The following is a 23144-nucleotide window of genomic DNA, read 5'->3' on the forward strand; positions in this document are numbered from 1 at the left end:
TATGATATATATATAAAGATATAATGAAACTCAAGATACGTAAAACTTAAAAGGATTATTATATTATATACAATTTATAATCAACCTCAAAATTATTTAGATAATTTTAAGAAGAGGTTTAATTAATAGAAACATGTTTAAAAACCACTCTGTTGGACATGTATTAGCCAGAGTGTTGTTACAAACCCCAAATCTCAGTGGCCTACCAAAACAGAAGTTTGTTTCTTACTAATGCTATATATCCCATGTGGAAATTCTATGGGGTCTGCTTCATACATCATTCAGGTTTCCAAGCCAATGGAAGCTCTATAATTTTATGACTGAACTACCTGGAGTAAGAGGACTCCTCAGTCATATTGGTGAGGACAGAAATTCTAGAGCATCTCGTAATAAAATGCTTAGGCTTGGATATGACTCACAACCACTTCTCAGATTCCATTGATCATAATGGCCACATGGCCCAACCCAACAAACAGTAAAGATGAAAGGTATATTTCTTCAATATACCTGGAACAAAAATAAAACTAAATAAGTGAGGACACTAGATTTCTGCATGACAAAACACAAAACTTCAGTAAACCCATAAACATCCACCAACATTCAGTTTCTATGTTCTGTTTTTTTGAAGGTGCACCTTCTTTTTAAGTATGAGCATGTTCATGCTACTAGGAGGAGATGTGTGAAGAGGAGAAAAATTATTGCAAGAATATTGTAAAGCCAGAAGCCACGGCCAGGGCCACCATCACAGTAGCTTGGCTCACGCAGGTTTGCATTGGATTCGGACAGTCGGTAAAGAAACAACGGAGCCAAAAACTGATGGGCTGTCATCTTTAATCCTAGCTTGCACCCGGCGGGCAAGTAAAAACACACACTGGGCTCCAAGGCCCACTCACATTCAGTGCTCACAAAGCCACTGACTTATCCGAGTTTCCTAGAATCAAAGGTTTCTAGCTCACCAGCTTTATTCTCCTCAGTTCCCCATCTCCTTCCTTATCCCAGATACAAACTCTGCAAAAACTGGCATCTCACTCAGCACTCTGCCATCTTGGCTGCTTCTCCTGGCCTCCTCCACATGGCCTTTCTCTGCTCTCCTCTGCTCTCTCCTCTAATGATAATCTCAGGAACCAAGAGCACAAGCTCCCACTCCGACCCCACTTCATAGTGTAGAAATCCAAACCCTTAATCCAATATACATAATAGGGAAGTCTCTAATACAAAGTCACTTCTCTGAGGCATGATTGGATTGTACCACCCCACATCAAAAAGGGTGGGAAAGGCCTAATCCCAAAACCAAGCCCCAGGCTACAAGGATTCTCAACACACATTAATATCACCTGGGCGATGGCCTCACGTGGGCAGCACCTATTTTTAACAAAGTGAGCATAATACATTTTATCTGCCCAACAAATATCAACATGACACAAAATAAAGAGGGTAAAATACAAAAGCATCTTTATCTCCATACTTTCACAATGTGCATTAAACCTCAAATTCACCCACTTTATCTTGTCTGGCATTGTTTTTTGCTAAAATGTTTCTCAATGGTTGGTTCCCCACTCTGATTCATCAGAGCACATAACATATCTATTTGTAAATATGTTTTTAATTTTTTTAATTTTTTAATTAGACAATTAAATTTAACATTGTGATATTGGTCAATCAGAGCACATAGATTTAGAGAAAACATCTCCACATCCTTTGGACAGTCAATTATGTTGTATACCCATCACTCAAAGTCAAATCATCTTCTGTCACCCTATATTTTGTTTCTCTTTAAGCCCCTCTCTTTCCCCCATCCCCCTCTCTCTCTACCCTTCCCTTCCCCCTGGTAACCACTGCACCCCTGTCTATGTCCATGAATCTCAATTTTGTGTCCCACTTATGTATGGAATCATACAGTTCTTAGCTCTTTCTGATTTACTTATTTCACTCAGTATATTGTTCTTAAGTCCATCTATGTTGTCATAAATGATACTATGTCATCATTTCTTATGGCTGAGTAGTATTCCATTGTGTATATGTACCACAGCTTCTTTATCAATCCTCTATTGAAGGGCATTTTGGCTGTTTCCATGTCTTGGCTACCGTGAACAATGTTGTGATGAACATGGGGGTGCATGTGTTTTTATGTACTCATGTTTTCAAGTTTTGTGGGTATATACCCAGTAGAGGAATTGCTGGGTCAAACAGTAGTTCTATTCTTAATTTTTTGAGAAACCACCATATTTTCTTCCATAATGGTTGCACTCATTTACATTCCCACCAACAGTGGATAAGGATTCCTTTTTCTCCACAGACTCTCCAGCACTTGTTATTACCTGTTTTGTTGATAATAGCTAATCTAACAGGAGTGAGGTGGTATCTCCTTTTAGTTTTGATTTGCATTTCTTGAATAGTTAGTGATGATAAGCATTTTTTCATATATCTGTTGACCATTTGTCTTTCTTCTTAGGAGAAGTGTCTGTTCATGTCCTCTTCCCCTTTTTTTTATTAGATTGTTTGTTTGTTTGTTGCTGAGTTTTGTGAGGTCACTGGTTTGAAACCCTGGGCTTTCCTGGTCAAGGCACATATGGGAATTGATGCTTCCTGTTCCTTCTCTCTCTCTCTCTCTCTCTCTCTCTCTCTCCTCTTTAAAATGAATAAAATCTAGTCTACAGCTATACCACCCTGACAATGTGCCCAATCTTGTCTGTAAAAGATTTTTAATGTCATTCTTTGCAAAGAATTTCAGGGAAGACACTAAATATGGAGTTTCCTTGAGTACTATCTTAAAACAATGGATTATAAAACAGTATTAAAACAAAAATTAATGGTAATTGATCCATGGAAATCAAAAGGGTTATGCCAATAAACACTACCAACTGCTCCATATATTTATTAGTTTCTCATGCTAACACTGAGTAATCTAAATAACTTGAGTGTTTTGCCTAATGGATATGTATACAATGGTTCTTCTTTATAGCTGCCTACTTTATCTACTTTCAAACCAAAAAAGATTTTTCCAGAGCATGTTCAAAATTTGCATTTACAAAGATTACTTTTAAACAAATGAGCAGAGAAATTATGTCAAATATATTTGCTTAAGACAAGAGGAAAAATTGAACTAACCAGATTAGCTCTGCAAAAATGCAAGGGTCATCCAAATCATTCCCCCAAAACTCTTTTACGTTCCAAAAAAGCAAGCAAAAGCAGTCTATTTTAATTAATGTCTGCTATGTCTAGCATATTTATTTTAGAATTCAACTTTGAAATTGATAGTGTAGAGTTATATTGTTGCCCCTGGTGAAATAATTCAGTATAGGGTATTTATTTTCATTTTATCAGACATTTACAGTAGGATAAAGTGAACTGGATTGACTGGGCATCAGGAGACCTAAATTTTGCCTCAAACTTATTCCTGAGTAGTAAATAAACTGAGTCTTTTCAAGTTTTGGTTTTTTCAGCCTTGGAAGAAAGGAAACTTTTTATGTTGCCTTCTTATTCTAGTCTTCCTAGTATTGCAGATTTTACATTCATATAGATGTTTACAAATATCTCATAGCTTTTCAGGAAGCAATTCAATTCATTGTAGTTACATACAATGATTAAGAGTATAACCTCTGTACACAAACTACCTGAATTTGATTCACTGTTTTACCATTATTTGCTCTCCGGTCAGTAAAACAGGGATAATAATGCTATCTAATTCATAGAATATTGGCAAGATTAAATATGTTAATACTTGCAAACACATCTAAAATGCTGAAATATAGCAAGCATTCAGTCACATTAGCTATTATTATCATTAGGTATTTTTTGCTATGTGAAAATGCTATCAATTAATGGTGATCCAATGTACTGAGTTACTATGAGAAGGAAATTTGGAAAAGGCTCTATTTCAAAATAAACTTTTCATAAGGTGCTTAAGGCATGAGCCAAAAGATAGGACAAATTAGAGGGCAATATATTCCATTTTTACCAAGTAAGTAGTGATCACAGTGTCCAGTGACTACAATGAAGGCTTTGAGAGGTAGGAAGAAAATTTAATATTGATATAAAAATAGGTATTAAAATAGAAAGCATTTCTTTAATTTTTAGCAATTGGTGAAACAGACATCCTCACTGATTCGCCATGCTAAGGACAGCCTAAATGTTAGAAAAAATATGAAAACAAAATAATAAAACATTTTAATAGTGCATTAATGACCTTGCAAGAATTTTAAAAATACTTATTCTAAAGCAAGGGGTTAAAGTTAAGTGAATATTAGGATAACAACATTTACATACTCTCAAATTAGATTTCAAAGGCATCTTATTAATCACAAAGAAAATGATAGTAATTATATGATAGAGAAATGAGCCATCACAAACTTAACCAAATGATTAAATTAATACCACCAATAATGAGAAAGGTCAACATTATGAGCTTCCTTGCATAATGCAATGAGAGTATTACCTTTGAAATATTTCTACCAAAATGTATAACTGAATCTAATCACAAAGAAACATCAGACATTCAAACTGAGGAACAATCTATCGAACAACTGGCTTCACTCTTCTGAAATGCTAAAGTTATGAAAGACAAAGACTAAGATTATAATACACTAAAGAGACATGTGATCCTATACTTTCTACTGCTTTAAAGACTATTATTGGGATAAGGAGAAAAACTTGAATAATGTCTGTGGTGGTTTTAAGATATGTCACAAATACTTAATGCTTTTTTAGCCTAAAATCTCTCTCATTGAATGTTGACTATCATTAGTGACTTACTTCTAACAAATAGAATGTGTTAGAAATAAAATGATGTCACTCCTAAGACTAAAAGACATTGTAGCTTCCTCCTTGTTTTTTCCCTTTGATTCCTTACCAAGAGGAAGGTAGCCAGTATATCATGATGTCACCAAGCAACTCTATGTACAGGTAACCTTACTGAGGAACTACATCCTTCAGCCAGCAGCTATGTAAGTGTATCTTCTTAGAAATGGATCATCAAACCAAAGCAAGCCTTTCAATGACAGTTCTTGACAACAACCACATAGATACTCTGATCTGAAACTATCCAACTAAGACACTTCTGCCCTGCATAAAATATGAGATGACTTTTGTTTAATTTTGTTTGTTTTTAATTTCTTTAATTGTACTATTGTTATTTACATAATAAAATATAGGATTTAAACTAGGTTAAGTGTCCAGTTCAGTGGTATTAAGTGCATTTACATTTTGTTCTGTCATTACCACTATTTCAGAACATTTTTTCCTGCAAAACTGAAATTCTGCATGCAGTATACAATAGCTTTCCACTTCCCCCACCACAAATCTCTACCAATCACCATTTTATTTTATTTTTTTTGTCTCCATGAGTTTCTATTCTATGTACCTCAAATAAATGAAATCATACAGTATTTGTCCTTTTATGTCTGGTTTATTTTACTTAGCACAAAGTTTTTAAGGTTTATCCACATTGTAACATGCCAGAATTTCCTTCCATTTTAAGGGTGAATAATATTCCATTGTATGTATGTGTGTGTGTGTATATATATATATATATATATATATATATATATATATATATATATATTACATTTTATTTATCTGTGTATCAATCAATGAACATGGGTTGCTTTTACTTTTGGTTATTGTGAAGAATACTGCTATGAACATGAGTGTACACATTTGTCCTTGAGTCCTCACTTTTTGTGTGTGTGTGTGTGACAGAGACAGAGAGAGAGTCAGAGATAAGGACAAATAGGGACAGACAGGCAGGAATGAAGAGAGATGAGAAGCATCAATTCTTCTTTGCAGCTCCTTTAGATGTTTGGGCTCAAGCCAGCAAACATGAGGTCATGCCTATGATCCCATCCATGCTCAAGCCAGCAACCCTGTGCTCAAGCTGGTGAGCCTGTACTCAAGCCATCAACCTTGGAGACTGGAACCTGTGTCCTCCACGTCCCAGTCTGACGTTCTATCCACTGCACCATGGCCTGGTCAGGCAAGTCCTCACTTTTAATCATGTAAATAGTGTTCTTTGATGTACAAAATATTTTAGTTTTTATGCAGTCAATTTATCTATTCTTTCTCTGTTAGCTATGCCTTTGGTGTCATATCCAAGAAAGAATGCTGAATCCATTTTTGTGAAGCTTTTGTGTTTTCTTCTGAGAATGTTATAATTTTAAATCTTACATTTATATTTTTGGTTCCCTTGAATTAATTTTCAGCCTGTGGTGTAGAGAAGGATTCTACTACATACATTCTTTTGCATGATGATATTCAGTGTTTTAAAGTCCAGCAGTTGAAAACATGGTCTTTTCACCATTGAATGGTCTTGGATTTCTTGTCAAAAAGTATTTGTCCATTTATGTAAAAGTTATTTTCTGGGCTGTCGATTCTAGTTATTGGTCTATATGTATTTCTTTACACCAATACTACACTTTGATTGCTGTAACTTTATAATATGTTTTGAAATCAGAACAATGAGATTTTAAAACTTGTTCTTTTTTTATGATTATTTTGATTATTAAGGATCCCTAGAGATGCTACATCAATTTTATAAGATATTTTTGTATTTCTGGGAAAAATATTGTTAAGATTTTGATAGCTATTACACAGAAATTATAGATTTATTTGGGTAGTGTTGACATCTAAATTATATTATTTTCCAAACCATGAACACGAAATGTCTCTTTATTTATTAATTTTTTCAGAAATATTTTGTAGCTTTCAATATAAAATCCTTTATCTCCTTAATTAAGTTTATTACTCAGCATTTTATTTTTTGCTAATATTTTAAATTGAATTGCTTCTTTATTTCCTTTTCTGATTGTTAGTTGTCAGTGTATACAAATATAACTTATTTTTATGTATTGATTGTATTTTGCAACTGTGCTAAATTTATTTATTAGCTCTAACAGGGTTTTCTTGTGGAATCTTTAATGTTTTTTATACATAATATCATATTATCATGTCATTCTTTTCTAATTTGAATGCTATTTTTTTATGCCTACTTGCACTGGCTAGAACTTCTATACAATGTGAATTGAAGTGACAAAAGTGATTATCATTGTCTTGCTCAGATTTTAAAAAGGAAAGCTTTCAGTCTCTCACTATTAAGTATGATGTTAGCTGTGGGATTTTCATATATGACCTTTATTATGTTGAGGTAGTTTTCTTTATTTCTACTTTTTTTTTTTTTTTTTTTTTTGTATTTTTCTGAAGCTGGAAACGGGGAGAGACAGTCAGACAGACTCCCGCATGCACCCGACCGGGCTGCACCCGGCACGCCCACCAGGGGTGATGCTCTGCCCACCAGGGGGCAATGCTCTGCCCCTCCGGGGCGTCACTCTGCCGCGACCAGAGCCACTCTAGCGCCTGGGGCAGAGGCCAAGGAGCCATCCCCAGCGCCCGGGCCATCTTTGCTCCAGTGGAGCCTTGGCTGCGGGAGGGGAAGAGAGAGACAGAGAGGAAGGAGGGGGGGGCGGTGGAGAAGCAAATGGGCGCTTCTCCTATGCGGGAATCGAACCCGGGTCACCCGCACGCCAGGCCGACGCTCTACCGCTGAGCCAACCGGCCAGGGCTCTTTATTTGTACTTTGATAGATGTTTTTATCTTGAAGGAGTTAAAGTTTCTCAAATATTTTTTCCTGCATTAACTGAGATGATCATGTGGTTTCTTTTTCTTCACTTTGTTAATGTGGTCTTTTTCATTAATTGATTTTTATTTCTTGAAACATCCTTGCATGTCAGGAATAAATCTTACTTAGTGATAGTGTTTAATTCTGTGACAATGCTGTTAAACACTGCTGTAATTTTCCAGAGAATCTTTTGCATTAATATCCATTATATATGTTGGTCTGTTGTTTTTTGGTTTGTTTGTTTGTTCTTTCTGTAGCATCTTTGTTTCACTTTGATATTAGGGTAACGTGGCTTTATAGAATAAACCTGAAAGTGTTTCCTCATCTTTAATTATTTTGAAGAGTTTGAGAATTGGTGTTAATTCTTTAAATATTGGTAGAATTTATGAGTGAAGACATCTCATCTGGACTTTACTGTGTTAGGAAGGTATTGATTACTGAGTCAATCTTTTTAGGTTTATTAAAGTTCTTTTCTAATTTTTTCATGATGTATATTGGTAGATTGTGTGTTTCTAATTGTCCATATTTTCATGGCTACCCAATTAGTTGTCATACAACTGCTCACAACACTCTCCTATAGCCTTTTTTATATTTGCAAAACTAGTAATTATGCCCCCTCTTTCAATTCTGATTCAGATGTTTATGCCTTCTCTCTATTACTCTTAGTCTAACTAAAAGTTTGTCAACTGTCTTAGTATTTTCAAAAGCCAACTTTTGATTTTGTTGATTTTCTCTATTTTGCTTATATCTGCCCTTATCTTTAGTAGTTTTCTTCTTCTAGCTTTAGGCTTAATTTCTCTTTTTTTAATCCATTAAGTTCTTTTAGGTTTAAAGTCAAGTTATTAACTTGATATGTTTCTCTGCAATACCAGTATGTATATATTATATATAAAATCTCCTCTTAGCATCACTTTCACTGCATTCCATACATTTAAGTCTGTTTTGTTTTGATTTTCATTTGTCTCAGATATTTTTCTAATATCACTTGTGATTTCTGCTTTGAATTTTTAAGTGTTTTGTTGATTGACTCGTACTTGTGGGTTTTTCAGTTTTCTTTCTCCTACTGACATAATTTCATTCTACTGTAGTTGTAAAAGACAGTTTTATGATTTTAATATCTTAAAATTTTATTAAGGTTTGTTTTGTGATCTAACATATGGTCTATCTCAGAAAATATTGCAAGTGAAAATATGTATTTTGCTTTTGTTGGGTGAAGTGTTCTATACATCTCTGTTAGATTGAATTTGGCTATAGTGTTGTTAAAGTCTTCCTTATTGATCTTCTGTCCAGTTTTCTACCAATTATTGAAAGTGGGGCATTGATGTCTTCTCATATTATTTTAGAACTCTCCATTTTTTCTTTCAATTTTGTTGATGTTTATTTCTGTATTAAGAGCTCAGAATTTTGGTGTACATATCTGTATAATTATAATATATTTTTTAATGACTTGATCCTCTTATTATTATGTAATGTCCTTCTTTGTCTTTTAACAATTCTTACTTAAAATCTATTTTGTTTAATCTAGCTATTTTGTCTCTTTTCTTTTGCTTACTATTTGAATAAATTATCTTTAACTTTCAACCTGTACATGTAAGTCTCTTACAGACAACAGATAGTAGAACCCCATTTTTTGTTTTGTAATTCAGTTTGCCAATGTGTGCTTTTCTGATTGGGGAATTTACATGTATTTGTTGTTTTAAGTCTCTATCTTTTTGAGTAATCACAATTAAGAGTTAACTAACAAATTTTTTGGACTAATTAATAGCATAATAGCAATGTAAGTTTTCTGATATTTAAAAATTTACTGTGGCTATAAATAAGATGATTTTTTAGAAAAAATTGACAGAACATCTCAAAATTCAGAGACATTATGTCTCAAATTATTCTGAAATATTTCAAAAAGAGAGCTGATGATAAAAATGTGGTAAAATGTTAACAGCTAGTAAAACTGGATGAAGGTTCATCAAAGTCCCTGTTACTGTTTTGCCACTACAGGATACATCTAAAATTATGTTACAATTTAAATTCAAGAGGACAGAATTCAGAAAGCAAAACTTAAGGACATATTAGAAACCAAAATATAAAGAGAGTGCTGAAGCTTAATTATACCTTACAAACTTTCAGCAGAAAAGGAGAGAAGAAAAGGTACCGAGGTAATGTGCAAGTAAATAACAACAGGAAATTATCCATAATTAAATAAAAATGCCAATATAAAGATTAAGTAGTTTAAGATAAAAAAGATACAAAGAATTAATACCTGGACATATTAAAGTAAAACTGCAAGGCACCAAAGACAAAGAAACATATTGAATGTTCTGGCATGATTGATTATCTTTACAGAAAGCATTTATCTTGACATCTGACTTCTAAATAGCAACCATGTACTTCACTAGTCCATATATAGTAATAGATGAAATGTGCTAAAGCAAAATAACAATAAACTTAGAGTCTTTTTCAACAATATGCCTTTGAATACTCAGAAAAATGAAGACAATTATATACAAACAAATCTAAACCTTTGCTATCAATTAATAATTATAAATGGTATTCTAAATGTAGGTCTTCAGGAAGAAGAATGTTATCTCAGATGGGAAACCTGAGATACATGAAGAAATGTAAGCAAATATAGTGAGCAATTATCATATTTATTTATATAAAACAAAAACAAAATTGTCATTAAAAGTAATAATTGCAACAGAAATAAAACACATAAAAATTGCATATAAAATTTAAAATTGCTGATTGTAGTTAAGTAATTCCAAGCTCTTATAGTGTTTAGGAAGAGAGTGAAGATTAAAGTTCACATTTTAGGAGTTTCTCTATAGATGTTAAATTTCCAATATTATCATCAAAAACTAGAAAAAATAATATAATTATTAAGCTAATTGAGGGAAAGATAAGTGAGAATAACAACTCAATTCAAAATAATTAAGGAATAGACAAAGAACACAAGAATGAGTTGACAAACTCAAAATAATATTGAAAATATAAAAACATATTAGCCTTAAAATTTATGGAAATATACTACATATTTACTTCAGCTAAAATACAAAATTAAAAAAGTGACTACCTCTAGTAACTAGGCAATTATAATTCCATTTGTGTAAAACTTAAAAAATTATGTTATATATTCTACAATAAATATATATTTGCAAAAATATGTGTCAAAACCATAAAATAAAGACAAACAAAATTCAGAAGAATGGTTATCTTCTGACAAAGAAAAAGACTGGATTGGGGAAGAACATACAGGTTACAGAGGATATATGAATGCTTTCCTCAACACTGTATGGTGTACATAAGGCTATGCACATTGTAGATTTATTTACACTTCATTCACATTTTAAATATTTTTCATATTTCAATCTATACATTAAAATCAATTTTAAAAAGAAGCACTCCAAAATAAAAGATTCTGAATGGATGTAAAATGTATTGTATTGCTCTTCTGGTGCTTGGTTGTGCTGTCAAATTGATGAGAGCTGTGTTTGATAGGAAAAATAGTGCAAAAAATTAACATGGGTCAGGTCTAGATGACCATTAAGCTCTACCAGATAGTTAAGTGTGGTAGATAGCAAAATTGCCCCAATTCCACACCCCTTCCTGGATTTCCTACCTTTGCAGTGTTACTTTGTAGCTACTCTCATCATGAGGTAGAATCCAGCCCTGGCTGGTTGGCTAAGTTGTAGAGCATCAGCCTCAGTGTGTGGAAGTCCTAGGTTCAATTCCCAGTCAGGGAACATAGGAAAAGTGACCATCTGCTTCTCCACCCCTCCCCTTCCCCATCCTCTCTCTCCCTCTCTCTCTCTCTCTCTCTCTCTCTCTCTCTCTCTCTCTCTCTCTCTCTCTCTCTCTTACCTTCCCACAGCCATGGCTTGAATAGTTCCAGCAGAGTTGGCCCAGGTGCTGAGATTGACTCCATGGCCTCGCCTCAGGTGCTGAAATAGCTTGGTTTCCCAGCAACAGAGCAGCTGCCTCAGATGGACAGAGCATTGCCCAATAGGCAGCTTGCTGGGTGGACCCTGTGTCACTAGGCCTCCCTGCCTCCTATTAAATAAAAAATAATAATAAACCAAAGAGGTAGAACTCATTTGTTCAGCTCTTGTGTCTGGGCTGGCCTGTTACTTGCTTTAGCCAACAGAATGCAGCTAAATAAATGTAGGGCCAATTCTAAGCACTGGCTGTGAGAAATTTTGAATGCTTTGTCTTGAAACCCTGCCATCCACTATGTGAATTTGTCCAAACTAATCAATTGTATGATGAGAGACATATGGCACGTTCACTTCAGATGCCTCAGCTAGAAAAATGCAAAGTGTAAGTGAATGAGACCATTGTAGACCAGCCAGCTCTGGCTTATGCACTGCTGACCTCATATATATATATATAAGTTCAGCTAAAATCAGTGGAGCCTCAGCTCACCAAAACTATCCCTTGATCCACAAACTTGTGAGAAACAAGCAAATAATTGTGTTAAGTAAATGAGTTTTGGGATAGTTTGCTACTCAACTAAAAATCATGTCATCTTAAAGCAGATATCAATTATAAAGTAACTGAGTCTCTAATTTAACAATCACTACTTATTTTTTTCTATTTTTCTTTTTTTCTAAAAGTACTCATAAAACATGTTTACGTGGTTATAATTTTATAAACCCATGAAACACTTAGCAGCCATGAATATTTCTATTGTATATAAAATATCCCCATTATGGAATATTTGAGTCCTTAAAATATGAGGAAACAGATTTTAAATTATTTTTTAAAAATTAAATAGAATAAAGTTTCTTAAGAATAAAATAGACAGGCATGAAAATGTACAGGTATGAAACAGATGTGTTGACCTCCCTTGTAGTTGATGGTGCTGTGAAGACCCTGCCACACTGTGGGCCCACAGCATTCGTGAGAATGAGAGAACAGGGTGGCAGAACGTCATCAAGGCACTCATGAAGATAACATATTTTTCATGAACCAGCAGCATTACTCAGTATTTGCTCTAATACCGCACACAGCTTCACAGAAATGGCACTTTCACAATCCTGCTTCTCCACAGGGAACTCAACAGTGAACTAGGAAAAGACCACAGGCTCTGACAGCTGATTGGTGAATTAATTAGGTGTTGCACTTTTATAATGGTGATGTAAATTACACGTGGAATACATAATCAGAATAGAAAATAAAAATATCATAAAGACCTTAGGTGTTATGCAACAGTAGGGCCAAATGTAATCAGAATCTAGAGGGAGGACCAATGCAAACGAATTTACCAGAGTCATGCTGAGATTAATCTTAATACCTTCCTTTCTGAGAGGAAAACAGACTGGATGGCAAAACCATTTAGGCTCCAAGCAAAAAAAAAAAAAAAAAAAAAAAAAAAAAATTGATGCCTTTCTATCACTCTCTAAAGTTTTCTTGATACAGCCTTCATATTTATAAACTTTTTACCATCTAAAGTCATTCCTCCTTACTTAACCCATCAACAGGAAGTTTTGAAGACAGAACACAAAAAGATCCATTTTCTATTCTGTAGTGACCATGTCTCGATCGTTGCTGCCTACATCTCTCAAGAAATACTCTTTTGTTGAAGCCTTTTGATGCTAAACACATCTTGTTATGTAACTGATTTATCATATTTGTGCCTTGGGTAAGTTATTGAATCTCTTACAGCCTCAGCATCTTCATTAGCAGAATGGGGACAGTGATGATAGTCATTTCATAAAGCTGTTACGGGGATTAGTGAAGAAAATATTGTGAAGAATGTAAAATAGTATCTAGATCATAGCAAGCGTTGTAAAAGTTGCTGCCTGAACATTAAGCCAAAAATGATGTTCCTCTATTGTCACCGAGATCCATTACCATTTAAACTTTTGATCAGCAAAGGACAAAGATTTGATTTCTGACACTCTGACTGAAAACGGATCTTTCCTTGGAAAACACAGCTTTCTGAGAGTTGAAATACAAAAAATACTAATTGAGCTTCACATATCAAGAATAGGAATGTGAAGTTTCACAAGTTTTATGATGTTTTCCTATTATCTTCTGTAACTGGGAAGATAGGCAGTTAAGTATAGGGTAGAAATTATATCTATCAGAAAAATGGGAACACTGAAATTCATTTCGAGTCTCTTTTCTGGTAACAACCAAATTGTGCTGGAGATAAGTCAAGGCTTTGCTGCACTTGGATCAGTGATCCACTGTCCTGCGGGATGGCTACAGGGACACAAGCCAGCAGGCCTCAGTCAGTACAACTCAATTCTCACCTTAATTAAGCAAAGTACCAGGAAGAACCAGGAAGAAAAAGTGAATCAAGCACTCCAATGAGCTCCTCCCCCTTAACTCTCCAAATACCAATTAATAATAATTATAATTTTACCTCTTCTGAGAAAGCTTACATCACTGAAAGTGCATACATAAAACATTTTTAAAAAGTTATTCCTTTTTGTTGCAGTTTTTTATTGAACTTATGTGGGTGACATTGGTTAAAAAATTGTACATGTTTCAGGTGTACCATTCTATAACACATCCTTATGTTCACTACCTCAAGTCAAGTCTCCTTCGTCACCATTTATCCCCTTGTTACCCTCTTCTTCTCCCCTAACCCCTTTCCCTCTGGTAATCACCATACTTTGTGTCTATCAGGGTTCGGGTTCGTTCTTTACTTAACCCCTTCACCTTTTTTCACCCAGCCCCCAACCCCGTCCCCTCTGATAGCTGTCATAGATATGTCTGTTCTTCACATCTATGATTTTAGTTCCTTTCCCTTCCTCAGTCTGCTTGGCACTGCTGATAACTATTGAGTCATTAAATGTATAGTATGTATCTATATATACTGTTTACTTGTACACATATAACTAGTAAGTGAACATATAAATGTTCAATATATGCATGCTTTGGTAGGCCAAGAATTGTGGCAGAAAAAAAAAAAACTCAAGCTGCTTCTTAGGGATTTCTTTATTATTGACAGTACCTAACATTTACCAAGAATATGTGTTAATATATTAAGTGACTATCTTGTTTAATCTTCAAAACACCACTATAATATAAGCACTGTGAAGAAAAATGAGGCGGAAATCCTGACCAAATCTATCCTTGATTTAGATAAAAGAGAAGGGACTCACACTTAAACAGATCCTGGAACAGTTATGTTTCACTACCATATACATTATTAGATTTTTTGACTCACCAGGCATGTATAACAGATGAGGTTCTGAGCTTCCCAGTATCTTACACACACACATATAACTAAGTGTAATGCATGATTCAGTGGGATCTTAAGTAAAAAATAAACAAGTTGCCAGGAGCTCTGCTATCTGGTGTGCTGAGACTGGTAAGAAGCATACCCCATAGTCTCCTCAATGGAGAAACTTTATAAAGAATGCAAAAAACCACACCACAGATAACACCACTACAGTAAATGCAAGCGTGGGTTTCTAGCATCTCAAACACAAATTAGTGTGAGTCAATTGCATTGATTCAAGCTGTGGGTGAGTGAAAACACTTCTGCAGAGTAAATACAAAGATTATAATAGTCTTGTTTAATCCATTGATAAAACTTAAGTTATGTAGATGAATGACAAAAATTCATAGCATTCAGGCAGTTTTGCCTCAATACTGCATCTTGCTCTACTTTGCTGATTCATACTGGCTGACGGAAATTGTGATGAGTAACAGACTATAAATATTTGGCGTTACTAAGTAAGAACATATCCGTAGGTTAAAAACATGCATTATTTTGGCATCTTTGTAGAAGCTGAGTTGCCTAACTCAAATACTTACTTAAACAGGCTACCATTATGTCTGTGCAGAGAAGTACAAGAGGGAATATCTATAGCAGGGGTCGGGAACCTTTTTGGCTGAGAGAGCCATGAACGCCACATATTTTAAAATGTAATTCCGTGAGAGCCATACAATATAATTAACACTAAATACAAGTAAATGTGTGCCTTTTATGTAAGACCAACACTTTTAAAGTACAATAAGTCTCTGAATTCTTTTTAATAACATTGTTATGCTGTTGCTAACCAATGATGAATAAAATACTTCTTACCATTAATGCGACTTCTGGTGCTGCATGGTTTTGCTGATAGCTTTGTAGTCTGGTTGATACATGGTGAGGTAAGCTTCACGTAGGCGTTGAGACTTCCATCCCTTAAACGTGATCGTAGGTTGGTCTTAACGTTCTTTAGATGTGAGAAAGACTGCTCACATGCATACGTAGGCCAAACATTGTCAGCACAGCAATACACACACGCTGCAGTGTGTGGTATGTGACGGGAAGCACGTTCCAAGTTTTGACAATCAGCTGTTCTGCGGGTTGAAGTTTTTTCATTTCTCCCCACTTGTGTTTGCTCGCCAACTCTGCTTGCTGTCATGTAAGTCTTTCCAACTCTTCCTTCAGTGACTTGAACTTATTCACCCACATGTCTGAGGCCTTCAGGTCAGCAGCTTGTAGCTCAAAATCTCTGATGGAGATACCGGGATTGTAACTCAGGTCGGCGCTGTCCACTGCACACTTGTGTGGATGGACAATGAACTTAAAAAATTGAGTGCGCTCATGAAATTATACAAAGCGCGCTTTGAATGACTGCAGGAGATTAGATGTGAAGCCCACTAGCTGCTGGAGATCAAGATGTTGAGCAGGGTCACTTGCTGTGCATGCGTCTTTAAACTCTCCTAATTTTTCAAAGTGTAGTAAACGACCTGTTTCAATGTTGGGGATAAAGAGTTCCAGCTTGTTTTCAAATGCAAACACTGCTTGTTGAAGCGATAAGCCTGTATTTCCAACGCCTTGCATTTTCATATTGAGCTGGTTCAGATGTTCAGTCATGTCCACGAGATAGTAGAACTTCAGGAGCCAGTGTTAGCTAACCCAGGATGCTCGATGTTTCTCATTTCAAAAAATGTCTGGATTTTTTTCAGTTAAGCCACGAAATGGCTGAGCACCTTCCCTCTTGACAACCAATGCACATTGTCGTGCAGAAGCAGACCAGTATAATTATTCCCAACTTCATCCAGCAGTGTTTTAAACTGGTGATCAGTTGAAGCTCTCAGGCAATAATAAAGTTGACCACCCAAATGACCAGCGACATAACCTCATCAAGCTGCTCACCACACATCTGAGCACAAAGCAACTCTTGATGTAGGATGCAGTGAAAACTTAGGATGAGTCTCTTTTCATGTTCACGAAGAAGCGCTACGAATCCTCTGTTTTCCCCATCATGCATGGAGCACCATCAGTACACACCAAAATAAGTTTATCCATTGGTAGATTTTTTCTTTAGCAAATTCAGTGAAAGACTTGAATAAATCCTCCCCTCTTGTTGTCTCTTTCATAGGCAAAATAACAAGACTTTCCTCACATAGTGTGTCACCAACAGCATACCTTGCAATCACGCTGAACTGGGATAAATGGCTTATGTCTGTTGACTCATCCAAAGCAAGAGAAAAGAATGGTGCTGCATTTATGTCCTTCACTTGTGTTGCCTCAATTTGATTTGCCATGATGATGGTACAATCGTGAACAGTTCTTTCAGACAGAGGCATGTCTTTTATTCATTGATTATCTTGTCTTTATCCAAAAAGTCATCAAAAAGTTCATTGGCAACATCAAGCATGAATGTTTTGGCATACTCCCCATCTGTGAATGACTTTCCGTTTCTCACAATTGCTAAAGCACCAGCAAAGCTAGCCGAATTCCAGTCAGCTTGTTGGGTCCAAACACGGAGTTGCTGCTGACTAGCTTGCACTCTGCACAGTAGCTCTTGACATGCTTTCTTCCTGCTATCCCCCACTGGATATTTTGATGCAAATGTAGTATGGTGTGTGTCGAAGTGCCACTTTATATTTGACTGTTTCATTGATGCAATTTTATCATTGCATATTAGACTCATTGCAGAACCTGCTCTCTCCACAAAGGTGAATTCCTCTGTCCATTTCTGCTGAAAAGTATGATACTCCTCATCTTTTATTCTTTTAGCCATCTTCTTCATCAAAAGGGTTTCTGCAATTACATAGCTGACTACTTGATTAAAAGGAGGGAAGTTTACTTCCTGGCCTCACAATGACCCATGTACGTTACACATTATCCAATAAAAATTTGGTGTTGTCCCAGAGGACAGCTGTGATTGGCTCCAGCCACCCGCAACCATGAACATGAGCAGTAGGAAATGAATGGATTGTAATACATGAGAATGTTTTATATTTGTAATGTTATTTTTTTATTATTAAAGATTTGTCTGCAAGCCAGATGGAGCCATCGAAAGAGCCACATCTGGCTCACGAGCCATAGGTTCCCGACCCCTGATCTATAGTCAGAATCCAGATTTTCCTCAGGGGAAAAAGAAAAGAAAACTCTTATTGTATTCAATACATAAACAGAAGTATGATTGAAAGGACATCTTACTTTGATTTTTTTTTAAGTGAGATGAGGGGAGATAGTGAGACAGACTCTCACATGCACCCCAAATGGGATACATTCGGCAACCGCTGTCTAGGGCTGATGCTTGAATAAATCGAGCTATCCTTAGCACCTGAGGCCGATGGCCAAACCAATCAAGCCACTGACTGCAGGAGGGAAAGAGAGAGAGAAGGGGCAGTGGGAGGGGGAGAGGAGCAGATGGTCACTCCTTATGTATGCCCTGGTAGGGAATCAAACCCAGGACATCTGCACACTGGGCTGATGCTCTATCCACAGAGCCAACCAGTCAGGGCTTAGTCATACTTCCAACCATTAAAAAAATAATACCCATTAAATATTTAACTTTATGTTGTAAAATAAACTAATAGATAACAAGATAATTGCTGGGCTCTAATCCAAGGTCAGTGTAATGGCAATGTATATAGTAATAAGTGATTTTAAGTCATTCTTTTTTTTACCATCATTAGAAGATGAGCTTCACTGACAATATCATGTCATGAGCACTAGTTTTATCATCCTCTGTTTATAGATTACCATACTGAGCCTTGGAGGCTGCATATAAATTACCAAAGTGACAGATGCAGGAATGCTGAGATTGGACCTAATATTTTAATTGGTATATCTTCTATCTCACTATTGGCAACTTATGCCAGATAGATAATATTTCATAAATTTTTGGTGCCAGAAGAAATCTTGGGGTCAAATATAAACCGTCATCTCTTCAAACACTGATTGATATGTGAATCTCTGGTGAGAACCAGTTGGCGAGACAACTAGACCAAGTGACATCTTTAAAGGCAGGATTTTTAACCCTTTATGCAGCAGCCCATATTTTTTAGGGAGAAATTCTAATTTTTATGTTATTTTGTTTACTTAAACGAAAGCCATAAAATATTATTTTAAAAAATCTTTTCCATATTGGATTACAGTACACCCAAATGTCCCAGGACCTCTCTCGAATCACAGCCATAAAAGTCTAATCTCCTTTTCATCTGACAGTGATTTAGATATTTGCATAGAATCATTGTTTATAACACAAGTCTTATCTTCAAAAAGCAAGGCAAACCTAATATTTTCAAATTTTCAGATTTTCTCATTACCATGTTTATGCTGGGAAGTTATCCTTGAATTATTAATATCCTACTTTAACTTGTAGAGACAGTTCAGTTTTAGGAGTGTTCTGTTCTCAGTATTGATTATGCAGCCCCTCCTCTGTTCAATATGCCCATGTTAATGCCATTCACATTCTAACCATGTTTTAGTCATCACCCTGGTGACATTTAACTTTTAAACTTGAATCAGTGATTCTTTTCAAAATGTAAAATATCTCAGCATATTCACAATATTTTACTGTTTCTAATTTAGATTTCTGAAAAATATGATGGCTGTAGAATGGAAAAATAATTTTTACAACCTCATCAAAGGTTTTGAAGAAATAAAGATTAGCAATAAAAAGTAGGTAAATAGACCAGTACCTGTTGAAGTCATGGGTGGCGGGGTATTGTTAAAATTTCCCTTTGCCATTTTAGATGAAGACTTAACTGCCTTCAAATGAAATGAGAAAGGCAAAATAAATAAAAAAATAAATAAATAATAAATAAATAAACCAGTGTTGGGAGAAAAGCAAGCTGAAAATGGAAGTGAAAATGAGCATAATTGTTAGAACAAGAATCTAGATGACACAGGATCAATCCTTTCATCCTGCTTATGTTCTATGCTTTAAACCAATGACTTTCAATATTTTTCATCTCATGGCACACATAAACTAATTACTAATATTCTGCTGTACACCAAAATTATATCATGTTTTCTTCCAGTCTGACAAAAAAAATAGGTAGATTTTTTTTTTTTTTTTTTTTTTTTTTTTTTTTTGCATTTTTCTGAAGCTGGAAACAGGGAGAGACAGTCAGACAGACTCCCGCATGCGCCCGACCTGGATCCACCCCGCACGCCCACCAGGGGCGATGCTCTGCCCATCCTGGGGGTTGCCATGTTGCGACCAGAGCCACTCTAGTGCCTGAGGCAGAGGCCACAGAGCCATCCCCAGCGCCCGGGCCATCTTTGCTCCAATGGAGCCTTGGCTGCGGGAGGGGAAGAGAGAGACAGAGAGGAAGGCGCGGGGGAGGGGTGGAGAAGCAAATGGGCGCTTCTCCTGTGTGCCCTGGCCGGGAATTGAACCCGAGTCCTCCTCACGCTAGGCCGACGCTCTACCGCTGAGCCAACCGGCCAGGGCCAATAGGTAGATTTTGATTCATTTACACTGGGTAGCTATTGTTGTGTTAGCTATTGTCATTTTTTAATTTGACAATCTAAGGGAAAAGAGGTCAGTGCCCCTAACTAAATAGTCAGGTATTGCATGTTTTAAAAATTCTTGCAGCACACCAGGGTGCCATGGCACACCAGTTGAAAATTTCAGCTTTAAAATTTTGTTGAAATGAAACTTCTCAGTGCAGACAAATGTCCACCTGGCTTTGATGTTTTATAAACATTCCATCAAAATCAAATGAAATATTAATTTTCAAATAACCTCTAGTCATTTAAGAAATTAATAGTTTGCATTTCATTATTTTGCAGATAAAATAAAATCACCTCCTCTCTACTATCAAGGGACATTTGAAGACAGGGTTCTTTAGATGGTAGTATTTTACATAAATTCAAGCAGGAAAAATAAGTTAATTTATCAGGATTACTTAAACTAGCTAAAGGAACTATAAAAGAATATACTAAGAAATATTCAAAGAAGTAATTATATTTCACAGTGTCTTTAAATCACATCAAATTTATCATATTTTAAGTGCCATTAAATGTTCTCTTTGATAGAAAGAGCCCTGTACATGACAGATAGTTCTGTGCTGTGCAAATGAACAATTTCCCTGAATTCTCTTCAAACGATTGTCCACTTTTTTCTCTATTATCTCACCCACATTAACATAATGGAGACCATTGAAAATGTGAGCCATATGCCTCATCATGCAGTTCATAATTTAAATTGTATCAATGATGCCTTTATTATTTTTAAAATCTGACCAATTCAATATATTCTATATATATATTTAATTTCTTTCCTATTACCCTTTGAAGTATATATACTTTTTTTTATTTAAGCCTGTATATTTATGTATGCAGAATGAGAGTTTCCTTTGGACCCAAAAAACACCATCCTAGACTGGTGTATGTATGGTTTAAGTGTATGTGTATGTGTGTGTGTGTGTCCACCATTTTTACCTGGGTAGATTATCAACATACAGGTAATTCATTCTTTGCTCTTAGTATTTGTCTGGCAGACCCGTGAAACAGCGCTGGAAGAAGGCATATTCCCTTTTTAGAGAACCCAATTTTCAGAAGAAAATGTTTTGTGCTTTACTTCTTGATTTTCATGAGGACACAGTAATATATTTTTATATGTCTTTCCTTAATTGCTTTATTAAGGCCTTTCTTAATAGTAAGTAGCTAAACTTTATCTTTCTGAGCACCTCTTTTTTTTTTCCGGAAGTTGGAAACGGGGAGGCAGTCAGACAGACTCCTGCATGCGCCCGACTGGGATCCACCCGGCATGCCCACCAGGGGGCGATGCTCTGCCCATCTGGGGTGTTGCTCTGTTGCAACCAGAGCCATTCTAGTGCCTGAGGTAGAGGCCATGGAGCCATTCTCAGTGCCCAGGGCAACTTTTCTCCAATGGAGCCTTGGCTGCGGGAGGGGAACAGAGAGACAGAAAGGAAGGAGAGGGGGAGGGGTGGAGAAGCAGATGGATGCTTCTCTTGTGTGCCCTGGCCGGGAATCGAACCTGGGACTCCTGCATGCCAGGCCGACACTCTACCACTGAGCCATCTGGCCAGGGCTTGAGCACCTCTTGAATTGCAATTTCTTCCTCAATAATATTTTTTAATTAAAAGAAAGCAGTGATTACAAATGCTTTAATTTTCTAACAACTGAAAACCAAAATTTTACAAAATAATAAAAAAGTTTAAAACTTTGTTATGACGCTTGGTAAAGAACTACCAGCAAACACTGGAAGAATAGCATAGTTGGTTAGAGCATTGTCCTGAAGCCAGAGGCTGCCAGTTTGATCCCTGGTCAGGGCACATACAGAAACAGATTGATGTTCCTCTCTCTCTCCCCCCTTTCCTCTCTTGCTAAAATTAATAAATAAGCATTTATAAAAAGGACAACCAGCAAAGAAGGTAGAAAAACTAACAAGATCTACCAAAAAAAAAAAAAAGTCATCTACATCACATATACAGTACCCCTGGCAGGGTATTATGTAGTTTCTACTCTTAGAAATACAATTTTTCAAATACAGAGTGAACGATATTATACCTTCCAAGGATAATGAAATAAAAAGCCCAGAGCAACTAAGCATCCATTTCAAATTAAGAATAACATACCTCCAATATCACTACACATGTCATAAGTATTAATAAAGAAAATATCTTCAGCTATTATGTGTTATATATGATAGTTTATATGTTATAAACCATATGTTAACATGGTTTAAAAGTACAAAAATTACTTCAAACAAACAAAAGCCATGTATAGACTATCTAAAACATATCACATATAACACTAATAATAGTTTTACAGAGAAAAATGTATAAGTCAGCAACGGGTTACCATTATGCCAATAATTTCACCCAGGCACTTTGGAGTTAATAATCAAAGGAACTACTTAATTAAATATATAAGTAAGTAAAAGCCCATTAATTTTGTGGTATAAAGAAACTAAGTGTTAGGAGAGGATATTTCACCCTAACAATGTAATTAAAATAAATTAGTTATTTACCGTATCTGATCAAAAATCCATCGGGCACTTTAGAAGCCCAAGCTGCTCATGTTGTCGCTGTCCAGGGGCATTCTTCAATTCCTGTGGAAAAAGAGAAGGTGGAGAAGAACTATTAGAGCAATATATAGCTTTGTAAAATGATGCTGCTTAGCTATGAAAATTTTATTATCTCTCCACATTGTCATTTTAAAAATGCCTTCCTAAAGATTTCTGTTACAGATTTTGTTAAATGTACAATATCGCAATAAGAATTATGTTTTTCTGGGAATTCCAGAGCAATAAATAGACTCCAGATTATATAACACTACAAAAAAATAATACTCAATCACTGTCATTTTACTTAG

The 23144-nt window shown here is 35.7% G+C and overlaps 1 protein-coding gene across 2 annotated transcripts in view; it reads right to left on the minus strand.

Moving 5' to 3' along the window:
- The window catches only part of LINGO2 (leucine rich repeat and Ig domain containing 2), an 828878-nt gene extending 805999 nt beyond the window's left edge, over positions 1-22879 (minus strand). For both annotated transcript variants that reach the window (XM_066368302.1, XM_066368303.1), the window contains exon 1: positions 22801-22879. The gene's annotated coding sequence lies outside the window, so the exon portion shown is untranslated. The remainder of the gene's footprint in view (positions 1-22800) is intronic.
- Between the last annotated feature and the right edge of the window lie 265 nt (positions 22880-23144).

The sequence above is a fragment of the Saccopteryx leptura genome, chromosome 2 (assembly GCF_036850995.1).
Source record: "Saccopteryx leptura isolate mSacLep1 chromosome 2, mSacLep1_pri_phased_curated, whole genome shotgun sequence".
Lineage (NCBI taxonomy): Eukaryota > Metazoa > Chordata > Mammalia > Chiroptera > Emballonuridae > Saccopteryx > Saccopteryx leptura.